At 38.8% G+C, this 26,029-nt stretch overlaps 1 long non-coding RNA gene across 1 annotated transcript; it reads left to right on the top strand.

Moving 5' to 3' along the window:
* The first annotated feature begins 757 nt into the window (after nucleotides 1-757).
* LOC110213691 (uncharacterized) lies at nucleotides 758-26,029 on the top strand. Its single transcript, XR_002326079.2, has 3 exons — nucleotides 758-1,614; nucleotides 7,736-7,951; nucleotides 24,655-26,029. It is a non-coding gene; the product is annotated as an uncharacterized LOC110213691 (long non-coding RNA).

Here is a 26,029-nt window from a genome sequence, read left to right as displayed (position 1 = left end):
GGGCAAAAAGGGGGAGGGAGAGAGGGCTGGAGGCGGGGGCAGCGGGAGGCGCCCAGAAAAGGGCAGCCGGCCGACTTTCCTCCGCCCTCCTCCGCGCAAAGACAGCCTCTTTCTCCCTTTTCCTTTCTTGCTCCTCACTCCTTAGCTTAGCCCCTTCCCTCTTCTTCCTCCTTCTTCCCCGCCTTCCAGATTGGGAGCCCGGGATGAGGCGGGTCTGTCCCGGCCTCGCCCTCCTGGGGGAGGGACTAGCTGCTGCCAGCCTGCCCCCACTAGCCAGCTGGGGACCCAAGGCCACCCGCCCCGGATAAGCGGACCACTGGTCGGGACAGACGAAACAAAACCAAGAACGAGCCTGGACTTGGGGGAGGGGCACAGACGAGGAGGGGGTTGGCGTTGGCTTTTTCTGCCTTTTCCCAACTTTCCGGGGTCAACAGGAAACCCGCACGCTGGACATTAAAACCAAGGGGGGGGGGAGGAAGAGGTACCTGCCAGCCTCTGCTAGGCTCGGGGCGCGGCTGCGGAGGAGAGGTATTTGGTCAGCCCGAAAGATGAGAAACCTCCGAGCTGCTGAACTTCCGGGGAAACTTTATCTGAAGTTTTATTGGTCCTCTTTCCCGACCTTATCTTTCTTTCTTAGTTGTGTTATCATTGCTCGGCCATTCCCGGAGGAAGGGAGAGACAGAGAGTGACAGAGTTCGAGGGCGGGGAGTGGGGTGGGGGTGGGGGTGTTGGAGACTGCTTAGGACTGTGTCGGGGCGCTAAAATTAGTCCTAAGTTTTGTACGAAACCTAGATATTATGAGCTCTGTATTTGGGGGGGGCAGGTGAGTACAGTGCACAGATCCACGTCTTGTTTTGTATATAGTTGCTTGCATGTTGTCTTTCTCTTTAGAACGAGCTCCTTGAGAGCAGGAACAGGTTTTTTTTGCCTTTCTTTGTATCCCCAGTGCTCAGGACAGCGCTTGGCACTTAGGATATGCTTAATAAATGCTTATTGACTGAATGTCCACCTGGGGGCTCATGAAAGGAAGGATAGCCTAGTGGATGTAACACTGACTTCAGAATCAAGACAGGCCTGAGTTCAAGTTCAGCCTTTGACACAAACTAGGTGTGTGCACCTGGGCCAGTCACTTAATTACCTTAGTATTTTTAAGACTGGAAGTTGCATAACTGAGGCCGAGCTGCATTGGTAGACTGCCTTACTAAAATTTCCCTCTAATGAAATCAGGTCTGGAACAGCCCCCCCCAACTCTAGAAAAATGTACTACATATTATATTAAATTCAACAAGTATTTATTAAGCAACTATTTACTATGTGCCTTGCCCTATCTTAGGTGCTCAGAGTACAAAGGCAAAATATATAAATTGATACAAATATAGATTGTGTATATCTCCACTTAAGGCCTCCTGTTGTGGAGGTGACCCTAGGCTTCCAAAGGGAAGGTTATACTAGCAGAACCTAGGTTCTGTTAGCTCTCACCAACCTTTGACACAGATGCTGGTGACTTGACTGTCCTCAGATGATCCAGCTAAGTTCAGAAATAATGGACCGCAGGATGACGGATTTTTTTTTTCTCCACAGCAACTCTGGATAACTGTTTACCATTAGTAGAAGGTAGGTAGAGCACTTAAACCAGTGAAAGCTCAGGTCCTTGAAAGCCAAGGCAGTTTGGTGGTACAGTGGATGGAGCTCTGGGCCTCAGGTCAGGAAGACCTGAGTTCAGATTTGGCCTCAGACACTAAACTAGCTGTGTGACTCTGGGAAAGTCATCTCACCTCAGTTTCCTCAACTGTAAAATGGAGATAATAATAGCACCTAGTTTTTAGGATTGCTGTTAGAATCAAATATTTGTAAAGTGCTCAGCATAGTGTCTGGCACTTAGTAGGTACTTAATAAATGCTGATTTCTTTCCATGTGTAAAGACTCCTAGAGCCCATAGAAAAACAAGTAACACTGAAGGACATTGGATGCTGAAGGATCATAGACTTAGAGTTGGAAGAAATCTTTTTTATTTAAAAAAAATTTTCCCCAATTGCATATAAAAATAATTTTTAACATTTGGTTGGTTTTTTTTAAGTTTTGAGTTTCAAATTCTATCCCTCTCTCATTCCCTCCCCTCCCCCTCCCTGAGATGGTAAGCAATCTGATAGAGGTTATACATGTGCAATCATGTAAAACATTTCCATGTTAGTCATTTTGTGGAAGAAAACTCAAACCAAAAAGGAAGAAAGTGAAAAATAGCATTCTTTGTTCTGTATTCAGACACTATCAATTCTTTCTTTGGAGATGGATAGCTTTTTTCATCATGAGTCCTTTGGCGTTGTCCTGGATCATTGTTTTGCACAGAATAGCTATTGAACAACTTGAAGTTGTTCATCATACAATATTGCTGTTACTGTGTACAACCTTCTCCTGGTTCCGCTCATTTCACTTTGTATCAGTTCATGTAAGTCTTTCCAGGTTCTTCTGAAATCATCCTAGAGCCTGAAGACATCTTAAAATCTTTGAACTACCTAGTTCCTACCTAGAAATCTTTGGAATGACTAATCCAAATTCCTCTCACTTTATGAATGAAGAAACCGAGACTCAGAGAGGTTAAATGAGTTGCCCAAAGTCACGGGTGGGACAGAGCAGAACCAAGTTTTAAATAACTTAGGCTTTCTGACTCCAAATGGAAGGTTCACGCCACTATATTATGCTATATAATGGAAAGAACATGGGACTTGGTGTCAAAAGCTCTGGGTCTGAAACCTAGCTCTGACACTTGGGAAATTTGGTTTTTTTCAATAATCCAAAAGCTCTTTGACTGCAGGGACTGTTTTCATTTTCATCTTAGCTCTAGAGGCTAGCATAGTACCTGACATATAATAGATATTTGATAAATGATTGTTGAACTAAATTGAATTGGGATTCAGTTTCTTCAATAGTAAATTAGGAATGGGAAAGGAGATTGTACTATCAAAGTATTCTTAACTTGGGGTTTCTGACCTGAAAACTTGCTTTAAAAAAAATTTCAATAGCTATTTCAAAATATTGGTTTCCTTTGTAATCTTGTATATTTTATTTTCTGAATTTAAAATTGTTCTGAGTTAGGGGTTTTTAGGCTTCACCAGAGGGGTCTATGACACAAAGGTTAAGGACCTCTAGGCTAGAGAATCTCTGTTATTCTTTGAAAGGAGAAAATTCTGAGGCACATATGAACTGAGCAGAGCTTCATCTCCAGTGCCTACCTAACTCCAGGACCCAGGAATTGGAGTGAGAGAGAAACTCAGATGTATAAAAAAAGTACTGGACAGAGAAATGAGTCAGTGAAAACTCAACTGCCAAAATTGCTAATGCCTTCAATAATTGCTGTTAGTTTCCCTTAAAAAGGGCAGTAAATCCTCTTTGAGTTGCCGGTAATAAATAACTCCTCCAGGAAACATATTTGCCCAGTTAGTTCTGAATTGGTGGAACTGAAGGCAGGTCCAGAAATTAAACCTTTATTATGGCCCATCCCATTCAGCAAAGCCACTAGGTAACTTGGTATTAAGCCAGCAAGAAAAAAAGGGACGGAATTGGGAGAGAACTGAAAAGTGCGTTCTGATTCCTTAGCAGAGTTGGTCTTCCATACCTAACTTTCAGATACGGTGCACAAATTCCAGCCAAGGGGTGGATCCCACTTACCTTCAACAAAGCAGCTTAGTCAGAGATTAAGGCTAAACGTTTGGGCAACTATACAGCCTGATTCACCCAGTTGAAATTTGCTATTCAGAATCTTCCTTTGCTTAGGTCTGAAGGTGATTCTGGGATCTCCCAGTAATCAGAGGGTTAGGAACCTACATTCTCCTCTCACTTACCTGTTTAAATCCACCTAAATCGACCTCAGACTGGGATATAATTGCATTATGAAGTCACCCTAATAAAGGAGGAAAACCAGGTAGGGGTTGTGAGCAAGGCTAGTTTAGTTTTAATCATAAGATGGAAACCCAAAGGTGTGGCAAACTTACAGCTAAACAAACAGTATTCACACCCTACCTTCCCACCCTAATGATATGTCAAGTACTAAACCCTTAGGAAGAAAAAGGTAAAAAAAAAAACAACCTTGAAAAACCTACCTGATACTAGCAGCAGAGCCCCACTCTTCCCCATAGTTTTAAAGGTGCTAATAAAATTTACAAGCCATGGAGAAAAATAATACTTGAAGGACCTGAGAAATTGCATGGTGCAATGGAAAGAACACTAATGTTTTTTGAGATCTTATAGTCATTCTGCCTCTTTTAGTTATGTATTTGTCCAATCCTCAATTTCCCCAGATGACCTCTAAGCTACAGTTGTAAATCTGTGATCTTAAGTCAATCTCTCATCTCCTCTGATGTAAAAAAGCAAAAATTAAAGCTGCCTTCAGTCACTCGCTTGAAGATACATGTGAACTGAGTATATCTCTGAAAAAGAATGAGAGGACAGTTTATTATAATAACTAAAATTTATGTATCACTTTAAAGTTTACAGAATATAATGGTTGGGGGTCTTTGGACTATGGTTCTCCCCTTATCTTCTCCATCTTTTTTTTCTAAATTGATATAGTTAGTTTTCCTTGTGGAGAAAGATGTGATTAGAGAACTCTGTCTCAGCTTGTCTGCCTGTCTCTCTCTGTCTGTCTCTGTCTCTCTCCCCTCCATCTCTATCCTGCTTGCTTTTGCAACAGGCTGCCCTCCATTTATGGAACATACTTCTACTTTGTTTACCTCTTAGAGTCTTTAGCTTCTATTTTCAGCAATGCAGTGATCCAAGACAATGCCTAAGGACTGGTGATGAAAAATGCTATCCCCTTCCAGAGGAAAAACTGATAGAGCCTGAATGCAGATTGAAGCATACTTTTTTTACTTTCTTTGTTATTCTTGGTTTGTTTTGGTCTGCATTTTCTTTTGCAACATGGCTAATATGGAAATATTTTGCATAACTGCATATGTATGATCTATATCAGAGAGGGAGAAAGGGAGATAACTTGGAACTCAGAATTTTAAAAAACGAATATTAATTTTTGTTTACTTGCAATTGAGAAAAAATGAAAAAACTAAACAGGAAAGTTTCTCTTTTATCCTAGAGGCAATAGGAATCTACTGGAGTCGATTGAGTAGTATAGTCACATGGTCAAAGTCACACTTAAGGAAAATTACTTTTGAGAGCAGTGAATAGGATTAGAGCAGAGAGAGACTTAAGACAAGATGGCCAGTTTAAGAGGCTATTGCAAAAATCTAGGTGAGAGGTGACAAGGGCCTGAATTAGTGTGGTAACTGAGTAAATGGTGAGAAGTGTTTTGAAGTAGATTTGGCATCTAATTGGATATGTGGGGTGAGGGAGAGTGAGAAGTCCAGGACATGGTGGCATAACAAAACTGAGACTTTGGAAGGATGGTGATGCTTTTGAGAGAAATAGCTGAGTTGAGGGGAAGGCAGGATTTAGTGGGGAAAGGTGGTGAGTTTAGTTTGACGTATGCTGAGTTCAAGCTGTGTCTGGAACATCCAATTTGAAATGTCCAATAGGCAATTGGTGATCTGGGACTGAAGCTTGGGAGAGTGACTGGGGCTGGATATATAGATCTGGGAGTCATCTGCATATAAATGATATTTAAATTGATGTGAGTTGGTAAAATTACCAAGAGAGAAAGAGAGAGAGAGAGAAAAGGATTCAGGGCATTCATTAGGAGGCATTGTGTGGATGATGAACCTACTTAGAAGACAGAAGGAGCAGTCAGATAGGTAGGACATAAAATGGGAGAATATATTGTCATAAAATGGTAGAGGAGAGAGTATCCAGGAAAAAAGTGTCAACAGTGTCAAACACAGCTGATAGGTCAAAAAGGGTTAGAACTAATAAAAGACCACCATGTTTGGAAATTAAGAAATTATTGAAAACTTTAGAGAGGAGCAGTTTTAGTTAAGTGATGAGTTTATAAACCATACTTCACAAGACTGAGAAGTGACAGGAGAGAGTGTAGACAAACTTTTTCAAGGAGGTAGGCTGAAAAAGAGGGGAGATATAGGATTATAATTTGAGGGGATGGTAGCATCTAGTGAAGGTTTTTTAATGCTTGGGGAAAGTTGGGCATATTTGGAGGTAGAATGGAAGGAATCAGCTCTTAGGGAGAAGTTGAAGATTGGGAGGGAGGTCAGAGTGTCTGCTGGAGAAGACAGGGGAGGATGGGATCCAGTGCATGTGTAGATGGATTAGCTTTGGCAAGGAGAAGTACTACCCTTTTTTTTTTAAGAGACTCAGTTGGGCAGCTAAGTGGCACAGTGCATAGAGCACCAGCCCTGAAGTCAGGAGGACCTGAGTTCAAATCCAGCCTCAGACCAAACACTTGACACTTACCTAGCTGTGTGACCCTGGGCAAGTCCCTTAACCCCAATTGCCCCCCAAAAAAAAGAAAGAAAAAGAAGAGACTCAGAAAAAGGAGACAGTGAGAGAGGATGTCAAGGGATTTTGAGATGAAGAGAATGGGAGGAGGAGATCTAGAACAGACCTTAGGGACCATGTAGTCCAACCCTCTTGTTTTATAGATGAGGAACAATCCCAATTTTTTTTTCCTGTAGGGAAAGAACTCCTAGTGTAGAAAAACCTACCTGGGGCAAGGACTATCAGTGTGTGGCCTAAAGGGAGGCAAAATAGACAGCTCTAGCCTCCTCTCCCCATAACTTTCCCAAGGAAATTCATTCCTTCCACGAAGGGAAGCAGAAAGTTGGGGCCAAAAGCTATTTTACTCTCTTGAAGGAGAGGGCCTCCTGGGCTAGAATTATATCTGTCTGTTCCCTTAAATATTATTAGTCTAAGTGATTATGTTGAGGTTTAGGGGTGCTGAGAACCCCAAAATTCAAGGGCAGAAGATGTGGGGCCTGCCTCAAATGAATTTGACTCATCTTCTTTCAGTCAGAGACAAGGTTTATTAAAACAGGCAGGCAAGATTTTAAGACTCTGAGCCTTTGTAAGGAGAATATAATATGGCCAGACTCTTAAAGAATCTGAGCATTTTGATGGAGACAAGATGGACAGAAAGACTATGGGAAGATCTGGATGTGATCAAGGAGTGACCAACAGCTTGGGTGACTGGGAGGTAACAGAGAAGGACCAGGAAGGGTCTGGTGCCCCGGGTGAATGCCAGGGGCCTGAACCACTGGAAGGGGTCTAGATGGAATTAAGGAGTGGTGGTCTAGGATATGACTAGGTGCAGACAATCAGGGCTGGGTTAGAGATAACAGGATTGGAGATTGGGGCAGGGTCAAAGCCAGGATGCTAGGACAGTTATAAGGATTATAGCCTCAGGTGAATGCCAGGGCCAAGTGGGAAAGTTAATGGAAGGGGGAGGGGGGGTGTCGGCTTCCAGAGCCCATACCCCATCAATTAAGTTTAAGCTAACTTCTGATCACTCTGTCATTATAATTGGGGGAAGAGGGACCCAAATTTCACTAATACCAAATTGCAAAATATCAATACCTATTACATGATGAATACATGTAGCAAATAGGAAAGAAACACATTTATCCAAATTATAGCAAAAAAGAAACCAAAGAAAGTATAAATAGAATATTTACCAGGCAATACAGAGTGAAGGAACTCTCCCATTGGGAACTACATAAATTAGCTCAACCAAGAGAGTCCTTGATCTCACTCAAGGGGAAACTCCCCAGTCTCTAGAGTAGCTAGCAGGGAATAGGGACATAATGGAGACAGCTGGTTCCTTCTCTTGTCTTCCCAGAGTCATTTTCTTCAGCAACTTGAAGTGAGAGTGGCCTCTTCTACCTTCTCTCTCAAGGCTGGAAGCCAGAAATGCCAGAAGTGACTCAATGCTCAAAAAAGACCGGAAACTTGAGGGGTTCTGAAGAGAAATTGAAGCTTGGAGAGTCCCAAAGGAGAATGAGGAAGGCTGAAACTCTCCGGATCAGGCCAGTTCTGCACCTGTCACCCAGACCAGGTCATTCATCTCCACCAATAAGGAAACAGTCCCATACCAATGGGCTTTGGGACTGAGGTTACATTTCGACAGAAAGGCAAGGTTTTCAACCTAGAGAGAAGAAGTAGGAACTGTGGGGTATGAGAGGAAAGAAAAGGTTCATAATAGATTCTGGGGGGGAAGGAGATTAGGAATAAATTTAAGGAAGAATAAAAGGACTGCCTTACTTCAGTGAAGACCTAGTTGATATTGGATAATATAATTACATAATGTATACTGAATTGGACAGCTATGTGAACTTGGAGTCAGGAAGACCTGAGTACAAATCTGGCCTCAGGCACTAGCTGTGTGACTGGGTGCAAGTCACTTAACCCTGTTTGCCTCTGTTTCTTCATCTGTAAAGTGAGCTAGAGAAGGAAGCGGCAAACCATTCCAGTATATTTGCCCTTTGCCAAGAAAACCCCAAAAAGAGTCACAAAGAGGAGGGCCTGACTAAAACAACTCAACAGCAGTAACAAATGCTCAGTCAGGACAATTGTGGGATTTCCTCCAACTTCGTTGAGTAATTTATGAATACAAGTCCCTAGCTTCCTTCATGGGCCATTTCCTATGGCAAGCCCTTCCTGATCCACCTAGTTCCTAGGGCTCACTATCTCCTCCAATTATCCTAAATACATTTATCTGTTTACATGTTTGTATATCTCTCTAGTAGAACACAAACCCCTTGAGAGCAGGGACTGATTTTTGTTTTGTCTGTGACTCAAGTACCTAGCACAGTACCTAGAACATCATGTGGATTTAGGGAATCCAGTTTTGTTGGGGGAAATAAAGAGTTGCTTTGCACTTGTATTTGAGCTGGCAATGGGACATCTATGAGGAGATCTTCAATAAACAGCTGGAAATGTGAATCTGGAGATCTGGGGAGAGGTAACATCTTACAATATTAATTTAAGAGTTATCTGTATAGGAGTAATAACTGAAGCCATGGGAGAGAGCAGATATGAAGGTCAAGTGAGAGATTCTAGGGATAGAAAAGGAGAAAATGGAGGAAAGACATCCTTGGGGAATGTCTACATTCAGAAAGCAGAAGAAAGAAGAATCTAGAAAGGGGACCAAGAATGAGTAATCAGTTTCTTGGAATCTGAGCTAGGAAAGAGTATCAGAAACACGGGATCAACAGTGTCAAATGTTACAGAAGTCAGTAAGAAGAAACATTTTTGTTCATTGGGGGTCATTGGTGACTAGAAAAAAATAGTTTCAGTGTAGTAATGGAAAGAGAAGACAAGTAGCTAGGATGTTGAGGAGTGAATGGTGAAGGAGAATCAAGAGTTATAAACTCCTTAAGGTATGATAATGAAGGAGAGGAGAGATATAGGATATAGGATGATAGATCCTATAGCAAACCATAAGCTTGAAAAAAAAAAGCTATAATTATATGGCAGAAATCTTCACTATCATTTCCTTTTAGAAATTATTGTGATCCTTGGGAACAGGATGGAAACAAACTCCCATTCAAAAAAGCCATCACATGGGGCAGCTAGGTGGTACATTGGATAGAGCACTGTCCCTGGAGTCAGGAGTTCAAATCTGGCCTCAGACACTTGACATTTACCAGCTGTGTGACACTAGGCAAATCGCTTAAGCCCATTGCCTAGACCCCCTCAAAAAAAAATGGAAAAAAAAGAATAATAATTTGGGGCAGCTACGTGGCGCAGTGGATGGAGCACTGGCCCTGGAGTCAGGAGGACCTGAGTTCAAATCTGGCCTCAGACACTGGACACTCACTATCTGTGTGACCCTGGACAAGTCACTTAACCCCATTTTCTAACCAAAAAAACAAAACAAAACAAAACACAAAAAAGCCATCATAGCCACAAGAACTCAAAAGAACTTTTAAGTAGCTGTGGTCATACTAAATTCTGACCATACCAAGAGTTAAAAACAAAGAGTTTCTACTAAGAGGAATACTTTTAAGATGATTTGGTCATATCATGTGTATAGTTAAGTGTTTGTGTGTTTTTGTTATTGTTGTTGTTTTAATAAAGTTTCTTTTTCGGACAGGGAAATAAAATTTAAAGATATCTTTCAGATGGGAAAAACTTTAAACATGGACTAGCAGTGGTAGGTTAAAAGAAAAAGAAATAAGAATAAGCTACATATTGAAGTTGTAGAATGCAGCACATCAAACTAAGCAGGGTCAGACATAGGGGGATAGGGGAGATTTGCACCCATTTGTAATCAGAGAGTTAAAAAAGCCAATAGAGAGGGAGAGATTAAAGATCAGTGAGGGGGAGCAGATGAGACCAAAGACATAAAGGTAAAGTAGTTAACATTGGAAAGGAAGATGTCCACCTCATACTTAGACCTAGGGAAAGGAAGAGGATGAGTAAAGACAAAGAGAGTTCTAAAATACAGTAGGGATGCCCAAAGGGCTATAAAATATATCCTTTGATCCAGGAAGACTATTACAAGGTCTGTTTCCCAAAGAGATTTTTTTAGAAGGGGGAAAGGACTTACTTTATATAAATATAAATATATATATATATATATATATATATATATGCGCAACTCTTTTTGTGGTGACAAAGGATTGGAAAATGAAGGGATGTTCTATCAATTGGGGCATGGCTAAAGAAGTTGTGGTCTGTGATTGTTATGGAATATTATTTTGTTATAAGAAATGGTGAGCAGGATGCTCTCAGAAAAACCTGGAAAGACTTACATGAACTGATGCAAAGTGTAATGAACAGAATCAGGAGAACATTGTGCACAGTAACAGCAATATTGTGCAATGATCAATTGTGAATGACTTACCTGTCCTCAGCAATGTGATGATCCAAGGTAATTCCAATGGAATCATGATGAAAAATGCTATCTACCTCCAGAGAAAAAAACTGATGGAGTCTGAATGCAGATCAAAGCATACTATTTTTCATTTTCTTTATTTATTCGGTTTTTTTTGTCTGTGTCTTCTTTTACTGACTAATACGAACATTTTGCATGAAAGTTTTGCATGATTACACATGTGTAACCTATATGAATTTGCTTACCATATCAGGAAGGAGGGAACAGGGGGGAGGGAAAGAATTGGAATTCAAAATTTAGGAGAAAAGGATGTTCAAAATTGTTTTTACATGTAATTGGGAAAAATAAAATATTCAAAAAATAAAATATAATAGGGGTAGTTGTTCTTGATAAAGGTCTTCTCTGGTGGTAAGACAGGGCGATTAGTATTCATTGTAGGAAGAAAAATAATTTTTTAAAATTAATTTATTTTGATTTATCAACAGTCACTTCCGTATGCTTTTGAGTTTAAAATTTTTCTCACCCTCCCCAAGATGGCATACAATCTGATATAAGCTATATATATACATTCCTATTAAACATGTTTTCATATTAGTGATGTTGTAAGTAAGAATTAGAATCAATAGGAAGAACTGCCAGAAAGAGGAAACAAAACTCAACAGAAGGGAAAAAAAAGCAAATAGTATGCTTTGATCTGCATTCAAACTTTATAGTTGTTTCTTTGGATGTGGATAGCATTTTCCATCACAAGGCCTTTGGAGATGTCTTATATCCTTGTATTGCTGGGAAGGGTTAAGTCTATCAATATTAGTCATCGCACAACGTGGCTGTTATTGTGTACAACATTCTCCTGGTTCTGTTCACTTCACTCAGCATCAGACCATACAAGTCTTTCCAGGTTTTTCTGAAGTCAGGCTGTTCATCATTTCTTATAGCACAATAGTATTCCATTACATTCATATACCACAACTTGTTCAGCCATTCCCAGGAAGAAAAATAATTGAGAGCTGGGGAACAGCATAGAGGGAAGACTCTTCAATGTCCAGGGCATCCTGGAGGTGTTTGTGAACTGCAGTTAACATATAGGCAAACTTCAGGGTGTAGTTAGAACCATACTACCATGATATCCTTGAACCCAGGGTCTAGAAGAATTCTAGTGACCCCAGAACCAAGTGAAGAGACTCCAACAGATTCATATCTACCCTGAGAGCATAAAGGGGAGATGGGAAAATGAATGACAGTTCCTTACTCTTAGCCCCAATACCTTCCCCCTCCTGCCCTATGTGATCATGGACAGATTCCTTAACCCAAAATAAGTTTTCCCTTGGGAGACTTCTATCCACTTCCTCTCCTTACAATATGTAAGGGGCTCCACTCATTTGTGTGTGGAGGTTAGGGACAAAACAATTCTAATACTTGATTTCTTATTATTTATACTGCTTTTATGTCTTAAATGCTTTTGAAGTTGGATTGATGATTCATGCGTGGTCCTGCAATAGAAAGCATTGTACTAAGTGGAACCTTTGGATATGATTATTAGATACTTAAAATAGCTACAGTGAACCTGGGAAAAAGTAAAAATGGTCAGAGTCAGAGTTCTCACATACATTAGAGGTCAGTGATATAGAAGTAAGGAAAAAGGAAAATGGAGGAACTAATATCAGATGGCTTCAATCATTTCTGTAAAGGAAGTTGTCTTTTTTTTTTTCACAGTTTACACAGATGCATTTATTGCCTGAGAATAAGCTTGCAAGCTGGAACAATGTCTGTTCTGACATGTTCAAGGCCCAGTTGGAAAGACTGAGATATATATGTGCATGTGTATATAGATAGATAGATAGACAGATATAGATATATATATATATATATATATATATATATATACATATAGATATATAGATATAGATAGAAAGAGAGATATTTCAAATGAAGGGAGGCAGGGAATTTGGGGAGAAAGGCAGGAAATAGTCCCCATTCCCAAGAAAGGGGAGATCCAGGAGGAGAAGTAAGGAATTCCAGGTGTCAGATATGTAGCCCTTTGATACACAAATCAGCCTGACAGTTCAAGGCTTGAACACAAACAGTAAGATAAGGAGATGTAAAACAGGATGTGTCCTAGAGCCCCATAACCAACAATTAGGGGAGTCTCTAGCGATAAAGATGTCTCTTGAAGGTCCATAAACCACCAAATGGTGCAGGGTCTACTTCAAAGCTGGGATGAGCTAAATGGGCTTCAGAGTTGCTGATTTTCTGCACATCCAGCTAGGTTTGTGCTCAGTCACCGCAAAGGATTGTTGGTATGTCAAGGCATGTCCTCATACAGTTCTTACCTGTAATAGGGGGTAGGGAACTCAAGCAAATCAGGGTATCCATTTTCAAATTTGTCATGCCTGGCTATAACTCTTCTTCCTTCTAATTCTTATAGCGTTTACAATCTATCCCACTCATTTGACATTAGTTGCTGTTTATCTTGAATTCTCAACTAAATTTTTAGTTCTTGAAAATAGCAAACATACTCTTATTCTGAATCTAGCTGGAGGCACCTGAGTGACACAGTAGATAGAGCACTGGGCCTGGAGTCATGAAGACCCAAGTTCAAATGTGGCCTTAGGGGCAGCTAGGTGTCATAGAGCTCCAGCCTTGGAGTCAGGAGGACCTGAGTTCAAATCCGGTCTCAGACACATAACACTCACTAGCTATGTGACCCTGGGCAAGCCACCCAACCTCTTCCTCAGTTTCCTCATCTGTAAAATCAGGATAATAACAGCATCCACAATGCAGAGTTGTTGATAATATTTATAAACCCCTTAATGCAGTGCTTGACACATAGTAGGTGAGATCTATAGATAGATAGAGAGTTATTCCCATCCCTTTCCCCTTCCCCTCAGTTTGGTGCTTGGCACATAATAGATGTTTAGAATCATAGAATACAAGAATGTTAGAGTTGGAATTGACCTTAGAGAGAGGTTATTTAGGCCATTTTACTCATTTTACAGATGAAAAAATTGAGGCCCAGGGGAGAAGTGACTTGCTCAAGATCACACAGCTACTTAACTTGGAAGACAAAGAACCTAGGCTCTCTCTGATTTGCAATGTTAAAATTTCTGTAAATATAGATATTTGTCTTCATTCTTGCCATAACAGATCTTTTACTTGGGTAGATGAAATTGATTCTGGAAATTGAATTTTTCCCTTTATTTTATTTTAAATAGATTTTTATTGATTTTTTAATGTGGCTTAAGGATTGAATAAGGCTTCATTGTTGGAAAGAGACACTTGCAGGCCATTTAACAGTTAACAAAAGGAGATTTGCTTAGCCCTAACATACAAAAGATACTCAATTAAGATACCTTGCTCAACTGGGTTAGACTGGTTCCCCTATCTCCCTACGGAAATTAGTTTAACCAGAAAGACCAAAAAGGATGTTGAGCCTTGGGATGTCAGCCAAGTGTGAAGGGCCCCACATCCTTGTGAATAGGTCTTTTTATTCCCTTAGGTGACCTGGAAGCTGCTTCATTATAGCCAGAAGCCATAAGGAAACTGTGTCAAAGGAGGCCTTTGGACCTCTGGGCCAATCAAGTTCTGAGGAGAGTTTTGTCAACTTGTAGGGGAAAACTAACCTAATCTATGGGTTTTTAAAAATTTTTTTTTAATATAAATTTATTTATTTGTAGTTTTCAACATTCATTTCCACAAGTTTTTGAGTTTCAAATTTTCACCCCATCTCACCCTCCCCCCACCCCAAGATGGCATGCATTCTGAATATCCGTTCCCCTAGTCTGTCCTCTTTTCTTTCTCTCCCCCCTTCTCTTATCCCCTTCCCCTTCTATTTTCCTGTAGGGCAGGATAGACTTCTGTACCCCATTTCCTGTATTTCTTATTTCCTGATAGCATGTGAAAACTTTTTTTTTTAAACATATGCTTTTAAAACTTTAGGTTTCAAATTTTCTCTCTTCCTCCCTCCCCACCCACCCTCATTGAAAAGGCAAGCAACTCAATATAGGTTGTACATATGCAGTTATGTAAAACACTTCCATAGTAGACATGTTGTGAAAAACTAACTCTATTTCCCTTAATCCCATTCTGCCCTCCCATTTATTCTATTCTTTCTTTTGACCCTGTTCCTCCTCAGAAGTATTTACTTCTGATTACACAAGGAAGTTAAGTCTTGCAAAGAGAGAAGGGATTGACTGCTATATAAATGTCAGTCATCATAGTCATCATTACAGATAAGAAGGCTGATGCCAGAAGTTTAAGTGACCTGCCCTAGGTCAAACAGATAGTAAGTAGTAGAAACAGGATTCAAACTGCTCTTTTACACTTACACCAGGGGTTTGGTCTAAGAATTAAGTGAAGGGATTGCTATGAGGGCTCACTTGAAATTAGAAAGCAAAAATGTATAGTGGACCCAGTCATCAGTGCTTCATGATTTCTTCCCTTAATGTATAGCTTTTGAAATGGAGAAAGGATCTGAGTTCACATCTTAGCCCTGCAATTAACTTACTACTTGTGTGGTCTTGGGGCTCTGCTATTTTACTTCTCTTACTTTTTTCCTCTTCCTCCTTTTTTCTCTGTCTCTCTGTTTAGCATAGTAGCACTAAATAGGCTTTGATATTTGAAGCTGTTGTAAATCATGATAGAGCTTAAATTATCAGAAGTCAGTGTTTCCATATATCCTATAAAATGGCTACCTAAATTTATTCATATACAAAGCTTGGGAAAACATTCCCACATCAGTAGTCTGGTGACTGAGGATTTGGATAAACTTGCAATTCTGTTTGCCATAGCTTCAAGTCATATCTTGCCCAACATCCAGCAAAGTGCTCTCCATTTTTTTAAACTGATGCCTTTTGCTTTTTATGCCAGTTATTTCTTGATATACAACCTCCTGCCTTCCTTTGTTACAAAGAACAGTTAAAGCTAAGCCAAGCCAACCAAAAAAATGACTCTGGCTGAGGCACATGCATTCTGCTTGGTTGTCTCTTGCCTTGATAGCAGGGGTTCTTAACCTGAGATCCACAGGTGGACCCTTGGGAGTTTGTGAATAAATTTCAGGGGATCTGTGAATTTAGGCATGGAAAAATATATATCTTTATTTCAATATAATTGGTTTTTTCATAATTCTAGGTCTTTTGTCTTATGCTTTTAAATATATTATTTTGTGGAAGCATGCCTAGGCTTTGCCAGCCTGTGAAAGCATAAAAATTGTTAAGAACCCCTGTTCTGTGGAAAGGAGGGAAGTATGTTTCATCGTCTCTTCAAGTCTTCACAATTAATCTGTATCACATACCTTTTAGGGTTGTTGTCATTTCCATAATGGTAGCTATTTATAGTTTATTACAACTGTGTTTCAGTAATTGCAAAAAAATTTTTATAGGATGAATGAATCAATTGAATTAATGAAAGGGTAGATCACTATAAGTGGAGAATAACGTTGGACTAGGAATCAAAAAAGCAGAGCTCTAGTCTGGTCCTTGCCACTTACCACATATTATAGATCCTTTCAGGTTGCTCATCTGTGAAAAATGAGGAAAACAATAATACTTGGCTGTTTACCTAACAGGATTAAGGCAAGGATTAAATGAGATAATGTATGTGAAAGTGTTTGGTAACATATCACCCAAGTGGCAGGTATGATTATTGTTATTATTGGAGATCAGGCAAATGTGGGTTAATTTTCAGACAGGTAGAAGGAAGCCCTATCTGTGTAAGGTCTTAGACTTTCCAGATGATGCCAGCTTTTCTGTTAATTTCTAACTCTGATTCTATGATTGAATAGCTATTAATTTCTTTTTAAGGAGACTGAAAGAATTTGGTATAACACAATGGCTGTATTATTGCCCTTCAAGCCGGTCAAAGGTTCTTCATGCTCCCTTTTTTCCTCTCTTGTATATCTTTGAATTAGGGTTGTTGTTCAGTCATGTCTGACTCTCCATTATTCCATTTGGAGTTTTCTTGACAAAGGTACTAGAGTGGCTCGTCATTTCCTTCTCCAGCTCATTTTACAGATGAGGCAAACTGGGTTAAGTGACTTACACAAGGTTACACAGCTAGTAAGTATCTGAAGCTGGATTTGAACTCAGGAAGATGAATTTTCCTGACTTTAGGCCTGGCACTTTATCTGCTATGCCACCCAGCTGCTTATATCTTTGGATGAAGACTAACTTCATAAGAACAAAATGTAAATAAAATACATTTATAAAATGTAAATAAGAATAAAATGTAAACTTGTTTATATCTTTGCAGTAAGAATAACTTAATTTACATTTTCTGAGAAGTTTGTGTGTCTGAGAGTGGAAAACGAATTGCTTCTGTTGACCTGGAACACTGAACAAAATAGGATTCATATTAGTTTCCAGGCCCTGACAGTTAGAAACCCTGAGAGAACCTACAATATATTGTGGAGTCTGAGGACTATCACTGCCAAACCATAAGTCTGGAGGGGCCAGCAGTCACAATCCAATGAAGAAAAACTCGTTCTGGCCAAATGGTTGTATTTTGATGCAAACGTTTCTGTGGTAGATTATACAGACATATACGAAGTATAGTGATTTTGGCGATATAGAGAACTTCTGGTCTAGGGCTTAGCAGATCAATCCTGACAAGTTGTCTGAGGCACGCAAGATCTTTCTGACCCTGATCCTAACCTTCTGTTCTACTATGCTACCTCTGTACGAACATGTGTTATAGTTTATATATGGGTTTTTTTTTTGGGGGGGAGGTGGTCCAGATCTGTGATTTTAATCACAAGGAACTAAGGGAACTCCCAGTGAGAAAAGTCCCTCCATAGATGCAGATGAGCAGCTCATCTGTGACTTGGAGTTTTAGAGAGTTGCCTAGGGCATTGATAGGATGAGGAAGGAAGGAAGGAAACAATGATTTATTAAATACCTACTGTGTTCCAGGCGCTGACTAAGTGCTTTATAAATATGATCTCATTTGATCCTTATGACAACACTGGGAGGTAGGTGCTATTATTATCCCCGTTTTACAGTTGAAGACTGTAAAGAGGCAGACAGAGGTTAAATGACTCGCCCAGGGTCACATAGCCAGTAAGTATCTGAGGCCAGATTTGAACTCAGGCCTTCCTGACTCCAGGCCCTGAGCTATATACCCTGTGACACATAACTGCCTTTAGTCATAAATAAGTGACTTATTCCTGGCCATAATTAATATGTGTTAGAAGCAGGACTTGAATCCTGGCGGTCCTACTTCTAAGCCCAACACTTAATCTGCTATACCTTGCTGCTGGTCATATTTAACACTCATATAAACATCTACTTATATTCTATATCACCCAAGACTTGTATAGACGAAAGAAAGTATAGGCTGGTCCCATTGCAAGGGCAAGGGATGACAGGCATGTGACCAGAGACCCCCATATCAGGAGAAGGTGAGGAAGACTTCCAACATATTGGCTGACACTTTGAGGAGGACATTTGGGAGGCCAAGGATAAGAGTCAGAAAGGTCGGGCAGGAATGCATAGGTCACATGTACATTGTTGAAGAGAACCTCAGAATTGATGAGATCGCCAATCCATTTGAGTGTATTGTGCATGTTTGTTTTACACAGACATTATAAATATATATATATATATATATATATATATATATATATGTGTACATGACATATATTTACAAATATACATTTAAATAATATACAAATGTCTTCGTATATTTATAAAGATTTATATTTGTATATATAACATATTTACAAACACATTTAGATAATATGCACAGGTATTTGTATGTTAATTCAAAATATGATACATATTTACAAATATACACATAAATAATATATAGCTGTATTTGTATACTTGTACAAATTCATATTTGTGTTATATATCACATATTTACAAATATATCTAAAAATAATATATAGATGTATTTATACAAATATTTTATTTGTATGTAATAGACAAATAGATATACAAATTTATATTCATATGTATACATGTATTTACAAATGTGTAGATAGATACACAAATGTATTTGTGTGTTTATATAAATTTATATTTGTATATGTACAATATGTATTTATAAATTTACAAATACACAAGTAGATAATATGCAAATATATTTGTGTATTTATACAAATTTATATTTGCGTATATATAACATGCATGTGTAGATAACATATTTACAAATACATATATAGATACAAATATATGGATAACATACAAATGTATTTGTATATATAAATTTTTATATGTGTTATATTTAAGTATATATAAAACATTTAAAAATACATATATAGATAATATACAAATGTACTTATGTATATAAATTTATATTTGTGGGTACATATAACATTTATGTCACGTATAAATACTATACAAATGTATTTGTGTATATACAACATATATTGCAAATACATAGATGATATAGAAATGTATTTGTATATTTATGTAAGTTTACATTTAATATATACTCATAAACACATATCTAGATATGTGTTTATAAGTATATATTTATATAAATTACAAATACTTATAAATGCATATACAGATAATATACCAATGTATTTGTATATTTATATAAAATTTTATGTGTGTATGTATAACACATATTTACAAATACATGTATAGGTAATATACAAACATGTTTGTATATTATCTGTTTATCTAGAATAGAGATCATAGGCTCACAGTGGTTTAGTAGATGGACTCATTTTCCCGAGTTCAAATCCAGCTTCAGACACTTGCTAGCTGTGTGACCTTAGACAAGTCACTTAACCCCTGCTTGGCTCAGTTTCCTCATCCCCAGGTTGTTATGAAGATCAAATAAGATAAAATTTGTAAAGCACTTAAGGTGGGGTCTAGCACAGAGTAAGTTTAATAAATACCTGTTCCCTTCCCTCTCCCCATCTTAAAAAAAAAAGTAGAAAGACTATCATTGGGTAGATTGTCTACTGAAGATTTATGGGAAAACATGAAAGAATTAGATACACTGAAAAGTCACACAAACATTCAAATCTGCATCAGAGGAGAGAGTAGACAAATTGATGAGATTCACCAAAATGTATACTATCTAACCATGTTCAAGGGAAAAATGGCAATCCAATGTCTGAAAATCCTTAGGCCTTATTTTTTTTTTACCAAGATGAAAACTTCCTACATTATTATTGAATTTATTAACACATATTGTTAAAACAACAACAACAACAATAATAATTAATAATAATAATAATAATAATAATGTAAAAACAAACTTGTAGGGCAGCACCCTAGCTCAAAAGCTTGGAGCCACCTTTGAGTCATGTGTTTTCTTCGCTCCTTACATCCAGTCAATGTGGCTATGAAGCTCTGTCCTGCCCATTTCTGACCCCTTCTTCGACTTGTGGAATGCCTTTCTTCTGAGGAGTTCGAAAGGATTGAGAACATAATGTAAGACCAGGTCCTGTTAGGTCAGCACCTGGCCACAGCTCCAGCCAGGCTCCCCGCCACAGTCTCTGAAAGCTACATTGGTTCTTTTAACCAGCATATCTATGACTTGCTCTCCAACAATTTCATCATTTTCTTTAGTCATTCTTTTTCTTGCGTTCTGGAGTTGTCCTCTTCTGTTAAGTTATAAATCTTCAATGAGACATTCCTCTACAAGGTGAGACTTTAACATGGCAGAGAACACGGTGAAAATTACTTTCCCCTTGGTCCTTTTAAGTCATATTTTTTGTAAGATTGTCCATTTTTGCAAAATGGTTATGGTGCTTTTCTTCCCCAGTGGCACTTGAAGAGAAAGAGCTATGCTATAAGCATCCCAATGAAGGGAAGCCTTAGCATATGGCCCATGGATACAGTCCTCTGTTCTTTGCCTCTTTGCATTTATTTTCCTATTTTAGGTAAATGAGATTAGCAATGGCTACTACTTTGTGAGCTCTTAAAGGTCAGAAGAGCAAGAAGTTTGAGGTATAGAGCCCACCCCTGGATTTGGCAGAAGCCAAAGGCTCCTGGTGAATTCTTTGTAGAAATTACTTTAAATCTGAGCCCACTCCCTCCCCAGGGATGAAGGTAATATAGCAGTGAGTATATCTCCAAGTCTAAAGGTGAAATGTTTGCAACTTCTGAGCTTGTTAATAAAGTCAAGTCAACAAGCGTTTATTAAGCCCTTCACTGTGTGCCGGGCACTATGCTAAGTGCTTGGGGATACAAAGAAAAGTAAAAGTCAGTTCCTGCCCACTTTGGAACTCACAATTTAATGGAGAGAGATTTGAGGAGGGAAAAAGAGGTTTGGAAAAACTGTGGGGTGAGTGCAATAGTGGATTGAGTAGGAGAATGTAAAAAGGTCTGGCCAAGATGAGCAATCAGTTGAGATGATGAGAGACAAATTTGCATGGTTTCATGATTTTCTCTGGCTTCATTCATGCAAGCATGTGACAAGGAATGAAAATGAGAGATGGTGGGAGTAATTGAAGGCTAAGGTTTAACAAGACAAGATTAGTGAGAATATAAAGGGTCAAGGGACTTGAAAGAAGAGGATGATGTAAAGTTGAACTAGTTCATAAAAAGGTCAAGATAAGGAAAGGAAGAGAGGATAGCCACTGAAAGAATTGGAGGGATTGGGGATGCAGTGAGGATGAAGAACAGGATTAAAGGTTGCAAGGCAGAAGAAGAGGTGAAAAGATGACCGATTGTGATCAACTGAGGGAATTTCACAGTTCGTGAACATGGAAGTACATGACTTGTGGACAATGGCAAAATCAAGGGTATAGCTATGTCTGTAGCTGAGGTGTGCTGCAGGAGTACATCATGGGAAATAAATAACGTTGAGGAACTGGGTAATTGGGGAGTATCAATGTATGTGTTGAAGTCCCCTAGTGTGAGAGCAAGAGTTGGGAAGGAGAGAAAGACTGTGAGCCAGACACTGAACCCATTGAAGAAAGCAGAGTGGCCTAGAACTTGGTAGAAAACAGTTATCAGAATCTCCTTTGGGTGGCAAATATGGATTGAGCGAACCTCAAAGGAGGAAATGGTGGTAGAGGGAGAGACTGAAAGTGGCAATGGGGAGCAAGGAGTATTCCATCTCTCACAACTCAACCAGTGAGTTGGTGGGAGTGGCCGGCAAGGAGAGTGAGGGGACAGTATTTATGAGTGAAAGTACAACCAGTGCTGGGAAAGGCCGGCCATCGGAGGGGGGGGCAGGTCTCAACAAGTGCAAGAAGATGGAGTGAGAAAGGAAAAGGTTTTAAGATAAAAGCAAGTTAGTTACCTATGGAGAAGGTATTCCAAAGAAAACAGTGGAAAGCATGGGAAGCTTTAAAGTGGGACCTTAGAGGGAACTGGGTTGAAGGGGGTGAATGGGATTAAGGGGATGGTCAATAGGGGACAGAGAATAGATTTGAATAGTGACAAGCTGGAGATTCAGAACCACTGGGATGGGGAGGGTATAATAGAGTGGGAGTTTATTAATCATTAAAGGTAGTCATAATCTTCCCTAAGAGGGTTTGGCCTCAGCTGGAAAGCTGGAAAGAAGGCAGTGAGGGAGGTGTATGGGGAAGTGGGACACTCTTTTGGAGGCAGGCTCAGGTAAGGCAACTAAGAGAGTACAATGAAATGATTGTTCCAAGAATGTTGGGGGCCAGGATGATCCCTCCTTCCCTGGCAGGTGATTCTCTCCTTCTGTGGCAGGCTATTTCTTTTTGTGTATTTGATATAAACAGCCCTTTGTGAAAGCTAATACATACATATATAACATACACACATATATCTTCACATATATAGACATATACATTTATATGTATTTTTGTATGTATCTATGTATATATTTAAAAAACCAACCTAGTCACATGTGCCATCATCATTGTCTCCCTCTTCTCTCTCTTCCTCTATATTTTCTCATTTCCTAGAATTCTTTTTTCTACTAAAGGTATATGTTATTTGTAAAGCTTAAAGCACCCTATAAATGTGAGTCATGAACATAATCCATCTTTTTTCCCCCTTTATTAAGTACATAATTTGTTTTCCTTCCCTTTTAAGAAAAGCGTTTCTTAATATGGCCATTTTTCTTCATGCTATCACATTTCTTCTTACTCTCCCCTCTATGGAGCAGAGAAAGGATAAGAATTATTATCTCCACTTCATACATTTTTTAAAAATGAAGGTTAGAGACTGGGCTTGTTCAGAGTTTGGGGCTGTTCAGTTTCGATGTCAGAGCAAAGTATTAAGGAGGTCAACGAAATTAGCTCCCTCCTTGTATTAGAACCATTTGTGTCTCTTGTTGCCAAAGTCGAAGGCAACTTCCTTAAATCCATCTGTGACCCCAGAGTTTTGGCTTTTAAAACCCTCCACAATCTGGCTCCAAACTTTCTTTCCAGACTATTTTTCCATTATTCTCCCTCATGAACTCTGTGCTTTAGCCAAACTGCCATATTTCTTGTTCTGTATACAGAGCAATCCACTTCCTGATATGTCTTTGCATTAGCTATACTTCAGGCCTGAAATACACTCTCCTCATCTCCATCTTTTGGAATCCATAGCTTTCAAGGGCAGATATCACTCACTGTAAGAGACCTAGCCTCATCCCCTCTGCAATTATTTGTTTGTGCTCTTTGACTCCTTGCAAATTACTTTTCATTTCCTTTGTACATGTTTTGAACTTGTCTACAAGCAGCTTGGTGGCTCAGTGGATGGAGTCCTGGGCCTGAAGTCAGGAAGACTCATCTTCCTATGTTCAAATCTGGCCTCAGACACTTCTAGCTGTATGTCCCTGGACAAGTTACTTAACCTTGTTTGCCTCAGTTTCCTCATCTGTAAAATGACCTGGAGAAAGAAATAGCAAACCACTCCAGTGTCTTGCCAAGAAAACCCCAAATGGGGTCACAAAAAGTCAGACACAACTGAACAACAATATGGTCCTATTGTATCATGCCCTGTAGAATGTAAACTCTTTGAGGGGAGAGACTGTTTTAGTTTTTGACATGATGCACCCCACACCTACCATAAAGTAGGAAATTAATAGATTCTAGTAGAACAAGTTTCAAACATGAAAAGGTGTTCAACAGTCCCCAAAACTTTCTAGTTTTAATGTTTTAGGTATCAAACTCCTGGAAGAGCATACTAGAAGTAACAGGTTACTATTGAATGTTTTAAGCCTTTTGTCATTGTGCTTATAAATGTCACATTATGTTTTAAGGATTTCTTTTGTATTGGCAAAAATAAATAGCTGTCCCATACCTGATCTACTTTGCACATTGAGTCCATGGCTGGATCCCTCAGTGGGAGAGGGCACCTTAGCAACCTGGACTAGTGGGTCTTTACATTAGAAAAATAATTTGTTCTGTTGACTAGTTAGTAGCAACAATTTTATAAAAGAAAATATTTTCTCTATTTTAAATTTTTCCCTCATAGGTAAAACTGAGAAGAAAGGGAATGTCTTCCAATTTCCAGAGCAGGCTTCTATCCCTTTTTTTTAACCTAGAGTTCTGAAGACTTTCTACTTTCTGGAAACTTCTGAAGAAACAAAACCAGTTTCATAAATGATGAATGCCAATGAATCAAGCTACTCTGCTGATTAAGCCCTAAGAAAGATTTGATAGTGTTCTTCCAGAAAATCTTTTTTTCCTTTGAGAAATCGGTAGTAATAGAGGATCTCTTTCTTTTCTAGGACTGGCCTCCTCATTTGTAGCTTCCAGTTGTTGCCATTAGTGCCTAGGATTTTGGATTTCTTCCATACTTGGCCATTTCTTTTTTTACTTCTATGAATCAAAAAAAAAAAAGATGGGTTTTGGAGTAAGGCTTTTTTGTTAGTTTTTTTTTTAAGTCATTTAGGTGATTAAGATTAAATAGTAATTGGTGATCTTCCTGAACTGGACTCAAAGCAACTGGGTCTTATTGTACTCAGAGTTCTAGTAATGAATAGTAACATATAAGTTGTTTTAAAATGATTGTGGAGAGAGTTGACACTTCTTTTTTCTCTCTCAACAGAGACAAGTTCCAAGCAGTCTTTAACTTGGCCTGTTCAAAGCATATGATGCTCTGGGAGAATGAGACAGAGATAAAAAGAAATCTCTTTCATTTTAATTCCCTATCTCTAAAAATTAAAGAAGAAATCATGGGGATGATAAAAGGAAATGCACCCTCCTAAGAGACACTCTTAGACCAAAGGATATGAGAAAGAGGACAAGCAGACTCTGCAGTGAACCCATGGCTGTAAGAAAATTGAGTTGCATTGTTCTCTGTGTGATAGCAAAGAACTAGAAACAAAGTGGGTGCCCATCAGTTGGGAAATGACTGAACAGGCTGTTCATCTGGTATATAAAACCAGAAGAACGAAGTGCACCATGACTATAATAATATAAATGAAAAGATTGCTAAAAGGAAGTCAGACTCTGGGTAATTTTAATAACTAATCTTGGTCTGGGAGAACAAATAATGAAGTACACCTCACTGTCGGTTGGTCAGAAAAGTGATGGACTATGGAGGATGATCGTTATTCACACACATTATCATATGAGGCTACTGTATCAGTTATTTTTGCTTTGCTATTGTTTTGCTTTTGTTTCTGTTTCTAGAATAGGTTTGATTCTGGGGCTAGGAATATGAGTACAGGTATCAGATCCAGAAATGATCGTGATGTTTCAAAAAAAAAAAGAGGCATTAATAGAACATTTAAAAAAATAAATAAGTAAATAAATAGAGAGAAAAAATAAATAAGTTGTATTTCCTGAAGCATTCTCTTGGAATATTAAGGTGCTAAGTGACTGCAAGATTTTGAATTAATGCTTTTCTTCTGATTTTACCATTAGAGAAGACATAATGGCTGATAAAAATTCCTTTTTGACAAAAATGGAAAGTTACACGTGTTGCCAATAAGTTTTGTTTAATTCTTTTTCTGTCGGAAAGCACTATATGGGGAAGGGGTGGGGCCCAGTATTTATTGGGAATTGATTGATGCATCCAAGCTAAATATATGAATTTTAACGTCCTTCTTTCCTTAAGTGTGACATTCATACCAATTATCAGAAACTCTCTCTCAGCAAAAAATCCCCCACATTGACCTTTGTGAGACAATGAAATAACTCATTCAGGGCATGTCTCATTTGTGCATTCCACAGGAAATGTTCCACTGTCACAGTCCTTACAGCTCTTAAAACTTCCTAAAAACTTTAATACTTTCAAGATCTGTGATTTCAGGGGCAGGGATACTCCCTTTGCCTTACCAAGTGCCACTACCCCAAATCTTAATACAAAGTCTTCATGGATTCCTTTGGCAGAAAAAAATTCATCTATCATCAGTCAAGTCAGTGCTGACAGGCCTCTCCAAATTTAGCTTGGCTGGACCATGCTTAACAGATATAAA

The sequence above is a fragment of the Phascolarctos cinereus genome, unplaced genomic scaffold (genome assembly GCF_003287225.1).
Source record: "Phascolarctos cinereus isolate Bilbo 61053 unplaced genomic scaffold, phaCin_HiC Scaffold_9;HRSCAF=440, whole genome shotgun sequence".
In the NCBI taxonomy this organism is placed as follows: Eukaryota; Metazoa; Chordata; class Mammalia; order Diprotodontia; family Phascolarctidae; genus Phascolarctos; species Phascolarctos cinereus.
Note: the sequence above shows the minus strand (reverse complement) of the source record. Positions and strands in the feature narration are given on the sequence as shown.